Genomic DNA, 16,872 nt, shown 5'->3' on the forward strand with positions numbered 1-16,872 from the left:
CCTAAGCCTTCGTTTTACATTTTAAGAAGTCAAAAGATATGGTTTTACAAAGTTGTTTTAACTGGACTTGAACTAACTTATGCAGACCTTGTGATGGTTTTAAAGACCTGCCCTATGTGACTCAGGAAATCAGGCATTTATCATTATTTTTCATCCAGGCAAAGCTTCAGAATGTGATATTTGCTGTTGAATGTGTGTTAACTATTCTAATTTTTAAAAAGTAGTGCAAGAGAGAAAGATGCCACTCGACAGAGTTCAAGCATAGGGGTTTTTATTAGGGGAAAAGGATTGTAAGAAATGGGAAAGGGGAGGGGGGATACCAGCCCTGCCTCTGAGACTGGAACAATGGGAGAGAGGAAAGAGAGACAGAGAGAGAAGGGGAGAGGGGAGAAGGGAGAAGGGACCACCTCTGTCTATGCTGACATTCAGCAAAAACTTCTGGCTTAGAGATGTGGTCACTGCCACTTCCAGCTGTGCATACACACCTTTCAATTGTTAGCAGAGACTCTTAAAAGAACCTTGCTTTTTTATTTTTTGCTTATGCTGAATCAGGAAGACTCCCTTAAGTGAGCCTCATGAGTCTCTGTTTGTTGCTAGCGAAACAGAGCCCACCTGAGAAAAATGCTGCTACCAAAAAGCTGTGCTTCTCTCTATTCTTTTGTTTCTAAAATTCCTTTTAAATTTTTGTCATTCTATGTGGAAATTCAATTCCACTTCTGACACCATATGTAGAGTGAAGTCTTCCCGCCAGCCTGGTTCCAGAGCCACATCAGTCCCAAATGAACACACAGGAGGCTATATTAATTATGAAACTGTTGGCCGTTTGCTTGTTTTGTTACTTGCTACCTCTGACTTAAGTATTTACCCCATAATTGTTAATCTAAGTATTTCTCTTACCGGAGAAAGGGTTTGTACCTCTTATTCCTATGGTGGCAACATCATGACTGACTCTGCCTCTCTTTCCCGGAATACTTCTTGACTCCTAGTCCCACCTATCTTGCTTCCCTATTGGCTAACAGTGCTTTATTGATATATACACAGGACTTCCCCATCAGGAGAGGGATGGGACAAGGACTGTTTTAAAAGGGAACATAGTGAATGTGTACATGTGGTGCTCTTAGTGACAGCAGTTAGGGCACATCCTGTCAGGAATCCAAGGACAGGCCAGTAAAAATGCCTAAATGCTAACAGCAACTTTTTTGTTGTTTGGTTTTGGTTTGGTTTTGGCTTTTAATTGTTTTCATTTGTTTGTCTTTTTGTTTTTATCAGAGGTCTTGGCATTGTCTTACTCAGTTAAAGGACTTTTGATGAGTGGTATAATTGAAGCTGGGTAGTGAGTTTTGTTATCAATGACAGGCAAAATGTACAACCAAAAAACAGCAAAATAAAAAAGAAAGGATCATGCTTGGTATGTTAATAAATGTCAAGGACTAGTAGGAAGCAGATAAATAGATCTTTGTTTTACTCTGAGTGAGCTGGAAATCTCTTGGGGTTCTGAGGAGAGGAATGAATTTTTTATTTGATAACCCTGAATGGAAAATGGCAATAAGTTTAACCATTGTAACAGGAAATAAAGTGTCTTAGGGTTTCTGTTACTTTGAAGAAACACCATGACCATGAAAACTCTTATAAACGAAAACATTTATTTGGGATGAATTACTGTTCAGAGGTTTAGCCCGTTATCATCATGGCAGGACATGGTGGCATGCAGGTAGACATGGTGCTGGATAAGGGGCTGAAATCCCTACATCTTGATATGCAGGCAACAGGAAGTGATATGAACTAGGAGGAGCTTGAGCATAGGAGATCTCAATATCCTCTCCCATACTCCAAGAAGGTGACAGCTACTTCAACACAGCCACATGACCTAGTAAGTTCACTCCCTGTGATCTTATGGGGGGGCTAATTACATTCAAACTATGAATAGCATCTATGAATAGCAGGAAGGTTGAGCAGATAGGTCCTTAGACATCCTAAGACAGTACCAGAAAATAGTTTTTCATGAGCCGCTCCACTCAGTTACAACAAATTTATGACAATAATCCTAAACTTCAAGTATTGACACTGACTCTTCAGCTATCAATTTATTTGTGTTAACTACATGATCTTTGAATTACCCAGTTCAGATTTCTAATAGACCATCTCTTGTAGAAAGAAAGAAATATATTCCAGGTGATGTCTGAGGAATGTAGATTGAACCTCTCAGTTTTAAATCTCCCACTTTGGAGAACTCAGTATAAAGATTTTTATGGCCATAGTGAGTTATAGTGAAATAGTAGTTGGAAAATTCACAGCTTGGGTGGTCTTTGTCTTTAGATACTATGTCCACTTCTTGATCTTCATCAGTTCTGTATCTGCCATCCTAGGGCAGCATCTGTGTTTCCCTTAACTAAATAAACTCACATGAAAAAATGGAAAGGATGACAGTTTACATAGAATGCCATTTGAAATGAATGAATTATTGAAAGATTAAGGAAAGGACGGGTGTCAAAAGTAAATCCAAGTCTATGACAAAGACTGGAAGGGAGGCAGAAACAAAAATCTCTTATTTACCACCACACATTTGAAATTTCCTTCCTAAAATTATGAATACGTTTTATTTTGTCACAAATACATTTTATGTTTCATATTACAGTCTAAATATGGCTCCTGACTGCACTATAACATTGGTGGTGTTCTTTGTGTTTATATCACAAGACTAAATATGTTCTGAATGTGCAGGGTAATATCTTCCCCCATTTAGAACCCATAGTAAACATTAACATTGATTTTTAAATAAAGTGTATAGAAGTGCCGTAGGAAATAGTTATTTCATGTTACTAACACTTTCTACATTAAAGAAGATTCATTTTATTCCTTTGATGTGTCAGTATCCACTCCACAGTATACTATGGAATATACTTCATATTTACAACAGATTAAACCCACCATAAACCATGAAACTTTGCTCTTTAGTTATTTTCAACTTTAAAAAGCATAAGAGCCCTCTCAGAATGTAAAAAATGAGCAAACAAACCAACATAGCAAACAACAGATTAATCTTCCTACTGGATAGAAACAAATATGTAAATAAGATCAATGAAGCAACAGTACAAAGCAACCAGTGTTAAAATAAACTAAGAATCATAATAAAGCACATGGATTAAGTTACACAGATAAAATAAAGACTACATGCAAATTCAAATCACTTTGAGTACAGTGTATTGTGTAACAGTTAAATAGTCCTTGAAATTAGGGATCACTGAGAGTCATCCTTTTAATCTTCTATGATTTTTGTAACAATCACCACAAAGAGAGTTGTTTAAAACAATAAAAATTTTGTCTTTTAATGTTAAAGTAGACAGAGGTTTCATTGACCTTCCTCCAAGACCCTAAAGAAAGCATTTTTGCCCATCTTGGCTCCTTGATTTCCTTGGCTTGTGGCAACTTTTGTTCAGCTTTTGCTTCTTTCCTTACATGGATTATTTATTCTTGGACCACTTGTCTATCTTTTATAAGGACATGACTTATGGCCCACTCTGATCCACTAGAGATGTCATTGTGATCTTTATTTTATATCTAGAAACATCTTATTTTCAAGTAACATATTCTGGGCTTCTAAGTGGATAATTTTTAATCCACCATCATTTTGCAATGGGACATTAGCTGTAAATCAATTAAAACGACAAAACAAAGCTCAATTATTTTCAAGAAATGGCTTTAACTAGCTCAGAAGAGTTGGAAAATATAAAATTGTGTCACTTTGGCCACCTTAGTGAAATTGTATTTTGCTAGATTTGTTCTCCTTATAAAAAAGTATTTTTGTGGTTACAAATTATTAGCGCTATATTTTATATGATGGAGTTTTGCTGGACTAAGCGTGAGATTTGATTTCTGCTCCTTAAGCTCTCACTTTCCTTACTAAGTTGGTGTACTTTGCATCTCAGTTACTCCTTATGTAAATGAGATTGAAAGCTTCCAATATAAACCTATGTGTTTTGTGTTCTCTTTTGCTTCTTTCTAATATTATGATCTTGGCTGTTAGAATTAGCTTCCTGTCTGGAAATTATTTTGCAAATGTAGGTGACTGTCTATCTAAAAATATAGAGTAATTTTAAAGGTAAATAGTTACTGTGTTTGATTAAGACAGATAAATTTTAAAGATTTGTTTTTTATGTATATGAATATTTGATTACATGTATATATGTGTGCAGTGTGTGTGTGCGTGTGTCTGGTGAAAGTAGAGGCCAAATAATATGTCAGAACCCCTTGAGATAGAGTTCCATATGATTGGGAAATGTCGTATAGGTGCTGGGAACCAAACCTGGGTCCTCTGCAAAAGGAGCAATGTTAACTGTTGAACAGATGCATCTCTCTTGCCACAGACCTTTTTTTGAGACAAGGTTTCAATGTTTTGCTCTGTCTGGCCTGGAACTTACTATGTACATGAGGTGGTCCTCAAACTCACAGAGAAAAGCATGTGCCACCATGCCTGGCACCCATTCCCCAGAATTTATCTTGAAAAGTTGAAGTACATTTTAATACTATTATTGCATAATTATTTATTGAACCTGATGTTCAAAAGAATACATGCATTTTTTCCCTCACGGCTGATTTTCCATTTTTACAAATGCTTGTTTTGTTTTCAGGAACTAGTTTAAAAAAATCAACCTTAAGCTTTACTAAATATTCTTAAATTACAGATATTTAAAATATTAAATGGAATAATCAGTTCATATTCATATATTATTTAATTACACAGATGATAAAATGCTTAGAATGTTAATTGAATTCTATTATTTTCTGCTAAAGGCAATTGTTGATAATTTTCTTTTATCAGCTATAATTATCTCATGATATCACAAATCTCTTACTGTGCATTCCGTCATTTTGTATATTCTGTTATGTGTATTTATTAGTAACTGCTTATGTTTTATAATAGTTCATGCTCATATATCTTCTTTTGTCATTTAATTTTTCCTCTCTTCTGGGGAAGTGCCACACTTGCCCTCTTGTTTGTTTCATGATGTCTGATACTGTGCAATTTATGTACAAAAAAGTGTGATTTGATGTGGATATTGACCTCTGCTTCTTAAGCAGGGAGAAAGAATTATCATTAATCTTGCACTGTTTTGTGATCATGCATTTTTAGCTGTGATCAGAGTAAGAGAATGAACATAACTTCTGCTGCATAGGAATGGAACCTGTTGGTTTGATTGAACCATATTCATAAGCTACAGACAGCATTTCATGCTTTACTCAGTAGTCTTCTTTTTATAGTTTTACAGTGACTTGATGAAATACAATGTTTATAACTCTAATACTCTACAAACCCATATACTTCAGCAATGAAAGGAATCTTAGTTTGCCATCACAACTTGTACTAGACTTTGCCCATACCATGTTCTCTGTGATTTATAGATTTGTATTTGTATGCCCTTGCTGAATTTATAAAAGGAAGCAATGTCTAATGGGAAATGACTAGTGAGTCTGGAACATTTTCCCCCAGTGAAGCAGTTATAGGATATATAGATATTTTGCAATGTGTATTTCATGAAGAACCAGCTTGTGATGCAATAAAACATTGTCAGAAAAGTTTCTTAACACATGACTAAAAGTGCAAATACTATTTTGAAGAGTAGTAAAGCTGCAAGAGGTGGAGGATGGGGCCTTGTGAGAAATACTGGACATGACTTGACTGTTGTGCTCATGAACTCACAGTACCTGTGGTTACCTACTGAAGGACTGCAGAAGAGGAAGCCACTCAAAGGTTTAACAGGATGGCAAGAGCCTCAAAGGGCTTAACGAATTTATGGCTTCCAGGGGATGGAGTGTCACTTTTATTTGACCTCCTGAGGTGTGACCTTTGCTAGGGTATCAATACTCCAATGGATGGCCTCACAGTCACACACATGGCCAACACTAACTGCATACAGTGGAATTTATTATTTGAAAAAGAAGGCATGGAATTTGGAGAAGGGTTCTGTGGGAAATCAAAGGAGCGAAATGAGGGGTGGATATGATCAAGAGATATTGTATACATGTCTGAAATTCTAAAAGTATAATTAAAATATTTTAAAAATTAGCATCCTAGAATCGTGATTGAATAGAATGATTTTCATCATTCTTATGGAAATATCGTTGTACCTTGAGAGGTATGTTAGCATGCTTGGAAACTTTTCTTCTGGTTTGCTGAGTAGCTGAATTTCTGCCAAACCCAAGGCAAAATGATTGTGCTCATTTCCTGTGACTATAGCTTCCTCGGTAAATGTTTTCACTCATGTGAAAATGGAAAAAAATTGTTTTGAGTTTACAAATGTGCAGTTGCTTGTGTTATCTCTGATGTATTTTTCTTGATAGTTCTTTTATTTATGTTTAAACATTTTCTAGCATATTAACAAATATGTGTTTAACATAATCATTGTAATGAAAGTAGCTGGATCTTGACAGCAGCACAAATTAGCAATAGAAGTATTTTCTCAATTATGAGTGTTAATAACTATTTAAACAGCCTGTGTTAAACTTCTTAAAAGCTTGGCAATGCATCCAACACTACTTAGAGAATTAATATAAAGGTAAGTACAGATCGATATTCTTAGAATGCTTTATTGAGAGCTACCTATGAAAAATGGAATAATGAAGGCAATGATTTATGATGTAGAAATGGGAACAGGACTTAGAAATGTAAGTACAGCTCAGAAGGCAGCATTTTAGTACTGTTAGTAAAGCAGGCCTTTAATATTTATGTTTGCAGTTTGTTTGCTGTAAGTTTCTAGTACGTGAATTATTTTAGAATATTAGTAGTACTTTTATAAAACGAATAGAAAATGCTGCATTCATTGCAGTTATATCAACTTTCATGCATTCGGTTAAAATTTTGGTCAGTATTTTCAATTAGTATCAAGCACATACAAATATATTTGACAAAACTACCTTCAATGGTTAAGAAACCTTAAAATTTTAATCATGAACTATTTGCTTAAAATGCATTTTTCCTTATGCACATTCAACATTATACTTCTTAATAGAAGGAAACCAGATCATTGTGTACTATATTAATTTTAAAAAGAAATAGGCAACACTCACAAGGAAGAGGCATGTGGATCTCTGTGATTTCAAGGCCATTCTGGTCTACATAGCTAGTTCTAAGACAACGAGTTCTTTTACACAGAAAAACTGTCTCACAAAAAAGCAAACTAACAAACCAAAAAGCATTAGGCACTCTCAATGCTGAGCAAGTCTTTGAAGTGTATTTTTTTTTTTACTTTTTAAAATTTATTTTTAAATTTATATTTAAATTAGAAACAAGGTTGCTTCACAATAGCCCCTCATTTCCCCAGGGAGGGTGAGGCCCTCCATGGGGGTGTCCATAGTCTGTCATTTCAACCAGGGCAGGGCCTAGACCCTCCCCCAAGAGTTCAGGGTGAGAGTGCATCTCACATTGTTGGATGGGAGTCCAAAGTCCATTTGTATGCCCAGGATAAATAGTAATCTACTGCCCAAGGCTCAATAGATTACCTAGGCCTCCTCACTGACACCCACATTCAGGGGGTCTTGGTCAGTCCCATGCAACAGCCTAGGATTCAAGAGCTAACACTTGAAGTGTTTTAATGGGTAACCTGCAGTATACATTATGATAAATAGGGGTTCTTGCGTTTGTATTTGTTTTATTTTTACATGATGTGGATATTCCACCAAGGTCACATTTTTTTATTTAAGTGATATATGAATATACAAAAGATTGATCATATAAAATAGACAATGTGGTACATTTCCAAAGTCTGGTCCTTTGTGACATAATGATCTGAGTGTAAATTCTTTGTACTGAAAAGTCATGGGTAGCAACATATTTCAAGACAGAATATTGACTTGTGAATGATGATGTTTTCATGATTTAAAGGGGAAGTCTTCCGAATTTTGAACTTGAGAATTTTATTTCACGGTTCTTTTAAAATGAGAGATTTTGTACAACACAAGTCAATGATTTTCATGAAATACAGAGAATCTCTATGAATGAATGAATGAATGCTCTTTTCCCACATGGAGCCATTACAAGGTCATTATGTTTCTACATAGTCCTATAGTAGCAGTACTAGTTTGCAGCTTTCCTGCATTCTAACCTGTTACTAAGGTGTATTATATTTTAGAAATGCCCTGGAGGCTCTCTCTTGGGCATATCTATCATCTCAGCTAGACTTTTGATATGAGTTGGATAGCTGACAATTTGCAATTAAGATGCCAGCTAACACCTTTGTTGAGAGGAGATCCATGTACACTAGACAACAGTAGTTGCTCTGTGATCCTAGCTGTTTGACTCATGTTATATACTGGACATTTAAATTGGGGAGCTTTCCCACCTATCAGTAAGGCTGTAGTTGTATAGCCTTTCACTTGAGACAACTTCTACCTAAAACCTTGTGTTGAGATGGATAGACACAGGCAGAATGTTGAAAAGAGCATAATGTTATAGTGTTCTCTTACAAGTAAATGAGCTTCAGGAGAGATTGTTTAGTAGCCTATGACATGGGTATGGTTTTAAAGTCTTCTTTCATTCCAAATCAACCCACATCTAGATGTTACATACCTTCTGTAAAATCCAGTGATGCTGATAATTTTCTGGTTGCCTCCAATTCTCCCTATTTTCAGGAATCCCTTGGTTTTGAGTAGAAATGTAGGTGTTTGTGTGTGTGTGTGTGTGTGTGTGGTATGTTTTTTAATATTGTTCTGTACTGTCTTTGATGTCAGGTTCCTAATGAGTTTCTTTGAAATGCATTCTTAAATTTGCTTTTTCAATATTCATTTATCAAAAGGTACTGAAGACTGAAGTGCTATAAACAGATTTACAAAAAAATTATGTTGTCATAAATTTCCCCAAGTGAATTAATATTTGTCAAGTATTAAAGACACCCTGAAATAGATCAAAATCTAAATCTACATTAAACATTAATGAATATTTCTTTCATATAGAAAATGTTTAAGAAGTTTGTATTGTGTTAGAGTCCAGCATTATGAACATTGATTAAAATAGGCATAATGCTACTATTGTGAGGGATCATCCATCTTGGGATAGTCTTTGATCTTAACACACACTGTAAGTTGAAAGTGTTACTTTAGTTTACTTATTCATCATTACTTTCTTCTGCGCACAGAATATAGGATGTATCATGGTCAGTTATTAAGCGGCTTTTATTTATCTGAAATTATTTTTCTAACTCTAATTGATGGATACCAATTGTATGTATTTATAGGACAGGTTTGACATTTTAATACATATATGTAATGTGTAATGATCAGATCAGAGTAATTGAAATATAAATCACTCCAAACACTTATCAATTTTTTGTGCTATGGACATTAAAAATTATCTCCATTAGCTATTACAAAAGACACAATTAATCGATGCTAATTATTCTCTTACTTTGCTGTTGAACACTAGAAATCATTCATCATATTATATGCTAGTTGAACTTATTATTTTTGAATTATTTACAAGTAATAATAATTCACGTGCTGATTTTAGCATTCACTTTCATGACTTCTTTTTCCATTCAAATGAATCTGGGTGTTAAAAATATACTATCGTAGAAGAGTTGAGTTTAGGAGAAAGAAACAGTTCCATATAGATAAACATTTCAAATATGTGACTAGACATTTCTCAGCCATCAACATAAAGGATGCTAGATAAATGTATATTACCAAACAGTTCTTGATAGATTGAAGAACCATGTTATTTGTATGCTGTGAGGGTATATATAAGCATATTCCTGGGATTTTCAGTTTGTGAGCTCACAATATTCTTGAAATCACATGAAATTATTCAAATTATTTTAAAACAATCTTTCAATTTTTATTTTTAAAACAATTGAATGAATGTATGTATTTTATTGTTGAGAGTTCATTTATTGAATCATGGTTTTTATATGTCAGCCTTGTGTATATGATCTGGAGTCCTTTGACAGTGGATTTTATCTTATTTGCTCATTTTTTTTCTTTTTTTTTTTGATTTTTGATCATTCACAGAGCCTTTATATTATTCAACTTTAGTTCAAATATTAGTCCTTTTGGAAAAAGAAGAGGTTGGTCTTGCAAAACAAAAAAGAAGTCAGTCAATTTATTAAAACTTCAGTATAAATAATGTAAATAAGTTGAAACACAAAGAGATAATGAATCAAGGAAGTTAGTGGAAAATGATGAAATATGACAGTCTGCAACATTCTGTCTGAGTAGAGACTTCCATAATGTCAAATAAGCACTGTTTTTCCCAAATCAAAAGCAAGTATTACATTTTCCCCAGATACTTCTCAATACTCTTCTATCAGACTGAGAATCAATTAATATTTTCTACACATTTTGAAGTTAATTTTAAATGTCTGTATCTCATTAAGTCTCTGTCTTTTTATAATCTGTCTTTTGTAGTAAGAATTTTCTACTCTGAAGAAATATTGTATTAATTAGTAGTAGAAAGGAAAATAGGTTTTCAGGGATTTTTTTATGGGGATGGCAGATGGGATAAACAGGTTCTGTAATGAGTATCCTGCTGAATGTTTGTCATACTGTGAGTAGAATACTGTGCAACATAAAGCATATTTGGGGGTATCAGTACTATTTTTATCGTTCAAAGTTTCCCTTTCTTTCATGATGGAAAACAAAATGAATAACCAAAAAGAAGATACCTTACTGTTTTTGCATCTAAATATAGCCACTCGTGCATTAAAAGTATAATTTACATTATGAAATGAAAAAGGAACCCAGAAAATAATGCTATCAACGAATTGTTTGGGGAATGAAGATCATACACTGACCTATATTGCCAGACTTCATTTTCTAACCCAGGCTGGCCTTGAGTTTCTGATCCTTCAGCTTCAACCTTCAGAGTAACATGTAATTTTGGTGTGTTGCAGCAGATCTGGCTTAACTGATAATTTCTATGTTGGTTGTTGAGTTGTTGATAATGAACTTGAATAGGAGGAAGGTAGAAATTGAAAGGTGCTAGAATCTGAGTGGAGTGGTTTTTTTTCTGTTTATCTTTCTGGCCAAAGTAAAGGTAGTCGACTTTATATTTTTCGTCTGGGAAATGTAGTAAATTACTTGATTTTTATGATCAGTAAAGCTATACTTTTCAGTGCCTTCTTTTTTAACAGTTTGTCATTGAAGACAAATTTATTCCTAGTCAGCCAGCTTCCCTCCCTCCCTCCCTCTTTCCCTCCCTCCCTCCCTCCTTCCCTCCCTCCCTCCCTCCCTGCCCACTTTCCATCTTTTCTTCAAAAAATATTATACTTTATTTTGGATTTTAACTGTCCAAATTTAGGAGAAAAGTAGCTATTACAGTTTCTGTAGTGTTATGAACCTGTAATCCCACTACTCAGAGAGCCTAAGCAGAGCTCTTGTGAGTTGCAGACTTGCCCTGGTTGCATTTATGAGTTCTAGGCCAGCCTGACCCCTTGTTTCATGAAACCAAGGATAGCTCAGAGGTAGACTACTTATCAACCATGTGCAACTCTCCAAGTTTGATCTCCCCAGTATACACAAGCAAATGTAATTAGAATTTTGACAAGGCTAATGAAACTGTAGCATTCATAACATTATAGTCCTTTAAAAGATGTTTATGTCTTGAGAAAATTATTACATAAAATGTGTATCTTTTATAAATTACTATACTTTTCAGTTTTTCTGAAAATATAAAAACAGGCCTGGCTGGATATACTAAAGGATGCTATCTCATTCATATGTACTCCATATTATATCTAATCATGTAATAATTTCACATATCATATGCTGGCTATTATTTTTAACACATTCATTGTACATAGATGGCTTATTTCATTGTGATAGAAAATAAAGATTAGGTTTAGCTTAATAATTGATAATACACACTTAAGGTTCCTGTTTTGCTTAATGTGTTTTTGTTAATGATTTTGAATATTTGCTGTTTAAGATTGTTTTTGTAAAGTTTTATTTACATTAAATGTATTAGGAAATTTATATTTGTCAAAGGTTACAAACTTTCTCAAGTTATGTATATAGTGGTGACTATATACAGTAAATAATAGTATGTTTTACTCTTGAAAATTGCCAATAAAATACATTTTGTACTGTTTCACCATAGGAGAAAAATGATGAGGATATGAGAAAAGTATATGTTGTTATTTCACAGCTTTATGAGTAACTCATGGGTTTATTATAAATATATACAGCTTCCACCACTGAAAATACAATGAATAAAATATATTTGACCATATAGTTGCAAGCAAAAATACATATTCTTCACGGTTTATATCTCAGTTTTATATAGATATATTTAATATAAAATATTAGAATTACCACAGAAAAGACAAAACTTTCTGTTTTTAAAATTCATGCTCTTAGTAAACAACATTTGCATTTGCTGAATTTGATCAACAAACAGAATCCAAAGAATTGTTCTTTTCTGACATATGTGTAGTATCTGCTAAAAATATCCGCAAACAATAAATTTGTTTGATCTTTGCCTACATGGCAATCACCATGTATAATGAGACGTTAATTACATGTTTTTCGCATTGTACCTGGTAGGCGAGAAGAAAGGTTGTATTTCTGTTTTATACTCATCAAAGAGCAATTGTCCTTCAGCTTTCCTTACCCTTCTTTTCTTATACTGGAGGAAAATTCATTTACCACTTGTTTACTTCCCAGCAGAATCAGATAACATAATATACAAATTGGGTTAGAAAAAAGGGGATATGAGTCTGTGTTTTGTGCTAATGCTATTGTTTTTCCTGATTGCATTCAAGGACTTATTTTATTTATGACAGATAAACTCTGTCAACCCTTTTTCATTTTCAGGATTTGCAGATATGGAATGTGCTTTCTTGGAATAAATTCATTTTAATACAATTCAATGGAACCAACAGAAATTGGATGTCCTGTGGAGTACATGATAGAATTTTAGCTATATTACTTAGCTTTGGAAAATAAACCAATGAATTTTTTTCTTGTGGAAGTTAACATTTTATTGTGAATTTGAATGGTTATATCACTAAGCTGTTAGATTTAATAAGTTTTCTAACATAATTATAATCACAATTGCAAACATATCACTATGTAAAATATGATTGGCTTTGGCTTGAGTATGTGAAATGTTTTCTACTCTTACCTTTTCTCTATTTACTATAGTTTAAGAAGTCGATTTTCATTTTCATTCACACTTTAAATAATTTACCCCATTATTGCTACAGGATACAACTTTGTATTATACTGTTGTATCTTTTAAAGGCAGTTGTGGAGGAAAATAAACTTCACTGCTTAGCCTGTTGATATTTAAAATAGATGTAGTTAAATGTATTTCCTAGACTATCTCCAAAGTAATTCAGGAAGACTAAGAAATTGATTTTAATAAATAGGAAACTGTTCTCTGAAAAAATATTTATAGTTAGTTTTGTTTTTTAAGAAGTTGCGTGCAACTTGGGGTATTGCAGTATTTTGTTATAATAGTATGGAAGAGAAATTTGTTTTTATATAATATGATCAACCTGAAAAGGTGAACATTTTCTCCTCTTCAAAGTGTGTGAATCACATCGCACATAGCAGGATCTTGTCAATGAGACTGATGAAGAGAATAAATGCAGCCAGAGAGGAGAGGACAATTGGATGTCTTCTTTGGGAATTTCTAAGGAAATTGTAATCTATCACAGCATTCAAGAAAACCCTCTGAGAGGCCACGCTGGAAAATTGACACATTCAACCTTTTTGTGAATCAGGCGAAATAAGTGGTCAGCAAGTGTCATGCTTCAAAGCTTATGCACAAATGCCCTGGAAATAGCAGCATTGGATCAAATTGGTTTATTATAATTGGTTAGAGATAGTTCATGCATTTACTAATGAAAGTGAATCATTTCAAAGAATTCAAATGCCTAGTTCTAATGAATTTACTTTCATGTAGACAAAAATGAATGGACATGAATGTATTTTTTTATTTAAACCCAGTTAAAGCATATGTACATTGCTATTGTTTTCTTTAATCTTTAACATCTTCTTTTTGTTGGATGTGTACATTGAAAGAGGGAGAATTATAAAATTAATTTAGTGCAACAAAACATCCTTTAAAGGTGGTGAAACAATGAAATTTACCTCCACTACTGTTTGGAGATACTGATCCATGAAGTAAATATACAATATTGTTTTGTTAGGTTATACAGTGATCTTATTTATCCATTTGGATCTCATACTCTTTATCCAAGTACATATAACCTAGATTCAGTTATAATTGCATTGATGAACATTACATCAGGAACATTGGTATTAAAATGTGATGGTTTTGTCTAAAAATTAGAAAGACAACATTTACAATATTGTTCTAAGTAAGTCTTTTAAACTACTTGAATTGTTTCATGTGTTACAATATTTATCCATTTTTTGATTCCCCAAGAAACTTTGAAGTATCAATCATTTAATTTGTTGTTCCAGTGATTTAGGTTGTAGTATCGGTTACCACATGGGATTCGAGCACCGTTAGAGAGAAATCAAATTCTTTGCACAAAACACATCATCCTCTCTACTAGCCGTTAGCACTGCACCACAATCAGTGATAAAGGGGTGACCTGACTAATATTGCCCTCCTTCACATGAGAGCAATTGCTTTTACAACAGAAGGGACGTAGTGTAGAACTTTCTAGTTTTAGCTAAACTTCTAAATTTAGCTTTAAGGTTGCTATAAATCTAGAGAATCTAATCAAATTGTTCATGCGATCACTGTGTCCTTGAAATTTGTGCATGTGTATAATAGACTCCTTTATCCATCAAATATTCATGTTATATTTGTCAGGAATGCAATGATCCTGAGCATACATATCTAATTCTGGATAAAATATTGAAGTCATGTGAAGCTTAAAGATCACTCTTTATGTGGATCTGGAAGAGAAAAAAATTAAATTCTTCTTTTAATAAAATAACTACATTTATAGAGAGTTTTCCTTGTTTTGTTTTACCCTAGAGAACTAGATGTGGGAGAATCATACTTCCTCTTAGAATTAAATGTTAAATGGATTCTTTTATACCTTCATTCACTGTAAACTTTTCTTTCCTTTGATCATTGCTCATGTTGATAAGTGCAAGTAAGCCATTCCCATTTTAAGCCCTAATATATTGTATTTGAAAAAAATTAATGCATTGTTTACATATTCAAGATTGCACATTAATTATAACTCCTACTACAGTCACACAGACACATGCCAGTATAATTTCCATGGCTTTATGGTGTGAATCAGTAGGACTAGGTATTGTCAGAATGAAATATTTACAAAAAATTTGAATAATAGCACAGCCTATATTGTAATGTGAGCTCCAAATATTTAATTTTGACATCTTAGTTTTGAAATAATCAGCAGGTGATGTTTACTTTGGGCTATTCTTCTACATATTTTGAAAAATTACTTTGCATTAAATGATGAAAAGTTATATTAATATTTTTGAAACCTTTATGTCTAATACTATGTTTTGGCCTAAAACTAATACTATACTTTGTATGTTCAGATTATGATAGAAAAATAAATATTAACTTAATATTGCAATGTTATTTGTATTTTCCATTTCATTCAGGTACTGTTATCAATCCTGCATTAAATGAACATGAAAAACCAATTTCAACCTGTGTTTGTGGTACTGGTTGTTAATCATAGTTACTTAACAGTCTCAAGCAGGATGAATGCAGATTTCTAGAATACAAACATACATGCATACATGAAACTCATACATGCACATATGTATACATATACCCATAAAGGATATCATACATAGAATTAGATTCTACTTATATTCTCCTGTAAAACTTAGACATTTATACTGTGTGGACTCAATTATCACTGTGTGGGTTCACAGAGTACAGCCCATTGACAGATGGTGGAATGTTTTCTTAATTTTCGAATAAACTTTGGAAATGGTCTTTAAACTTTAACTTCTTTAGTAGCGTACCAGATTTTGCACTGTGTAATACCTACTGCCACATTTCATATATGTGGTTAGAGTAGTGTCTCAATGCTACCAGCATCTGGGAGACAGTAACAGAAGAATCTTAATAAGTTTAAGATCAACTTGGTCTATACAGTGAATTCCAAAACAACCAAGGCAAAATAGAGAGACTCTGTCTCAAAAAACAAAACCAATCCCCCAAACAACAACAATAGACAAATAAACAAACAATTCTTTTCTAATTCCACCTTCTTGACTACTTGCAGATTAAACGTACTGCATGGGTTTCTCTTGTCTTTATTTGATTCTACTGTGTCCTTAGAGAAGTTTTCACAAGCAGCAGCTTGGATGTGTATGTCATGTAGCTTGCCAAGAGACCTTTTAATTTGAATGTCTCCTATGTGCAAAGAAACAAAAATATATAAATCCTCCAATTTCTTTAACATACATTTTCTTATTCTCTCTTCTTTTTTCCTCCCATTCTTGCTGATAAAATTCCTTTCCTGAATTTTTAGTAAAAATTTCAGTTAGACCCTGGATCTCTTTCTTTAGCAGCACTTCATTGATTTCTTATGACACTGAGAATATTAAAAATCAATAACATGAATTGTAAAATGTCCTACATGAACTTATGAACTACACTGTAAATAATGAATGCCTTTATATTATGTTTATGGATATAAACTCAGTGTAGTTGTAGCAATCCTAAATTCTTTCATGAGATCTTGGTACAACTGTTACCTATGTTATACAAAATTGTGTACTGGTTCTATTGAGTGATATTTGGCAAGTTATGCTACTCTCATGTATACTGTGTCTCAGGAAAAAGAAAAAATCTGCTTCTAGATGGTTATGGAATCTAAAGAAGAATATTATTCATTTTTTTCAGTGTTATTCTCTGTTTATGTCTCTCACAATTTATTATCCGCAGTGAATTGGGAAATTCTTATA

At 33.3% G+C, this 16,872-nt stretch overlaps 1 protein-coding gene across 6 annotated transcripts in view; it reads left to right on the forward strand.

Annotated features, from left to right (window-relative positions):
- Diaph2 (diaphanous related formin 2) overlaps positions 1–16,872 on the forward strand; it is a 722,722-nt gene that overhangs the window by 180,937 nt on the left and 524,913 nt on the right. The window lies entirely within an intron of this gene.

This window comes from Mesocricetus auratus, unplaced genomic scaffold (genome assembly GCF_017639785.1).
Source record: "Mesocricetus auratus isolate SY011 unplaced genomic scaffold, BCM_Maur_2.0 Super-Scaffold_100003, whole genome shotgun sequence".
Taxonomy (NCBI): domain Eukaryota; kingdom Metazoa; phylum Chordata; class Mammalia; order Rodentia; family Cricetidae; genus Mesocricetus; species Mesocricetus auratus.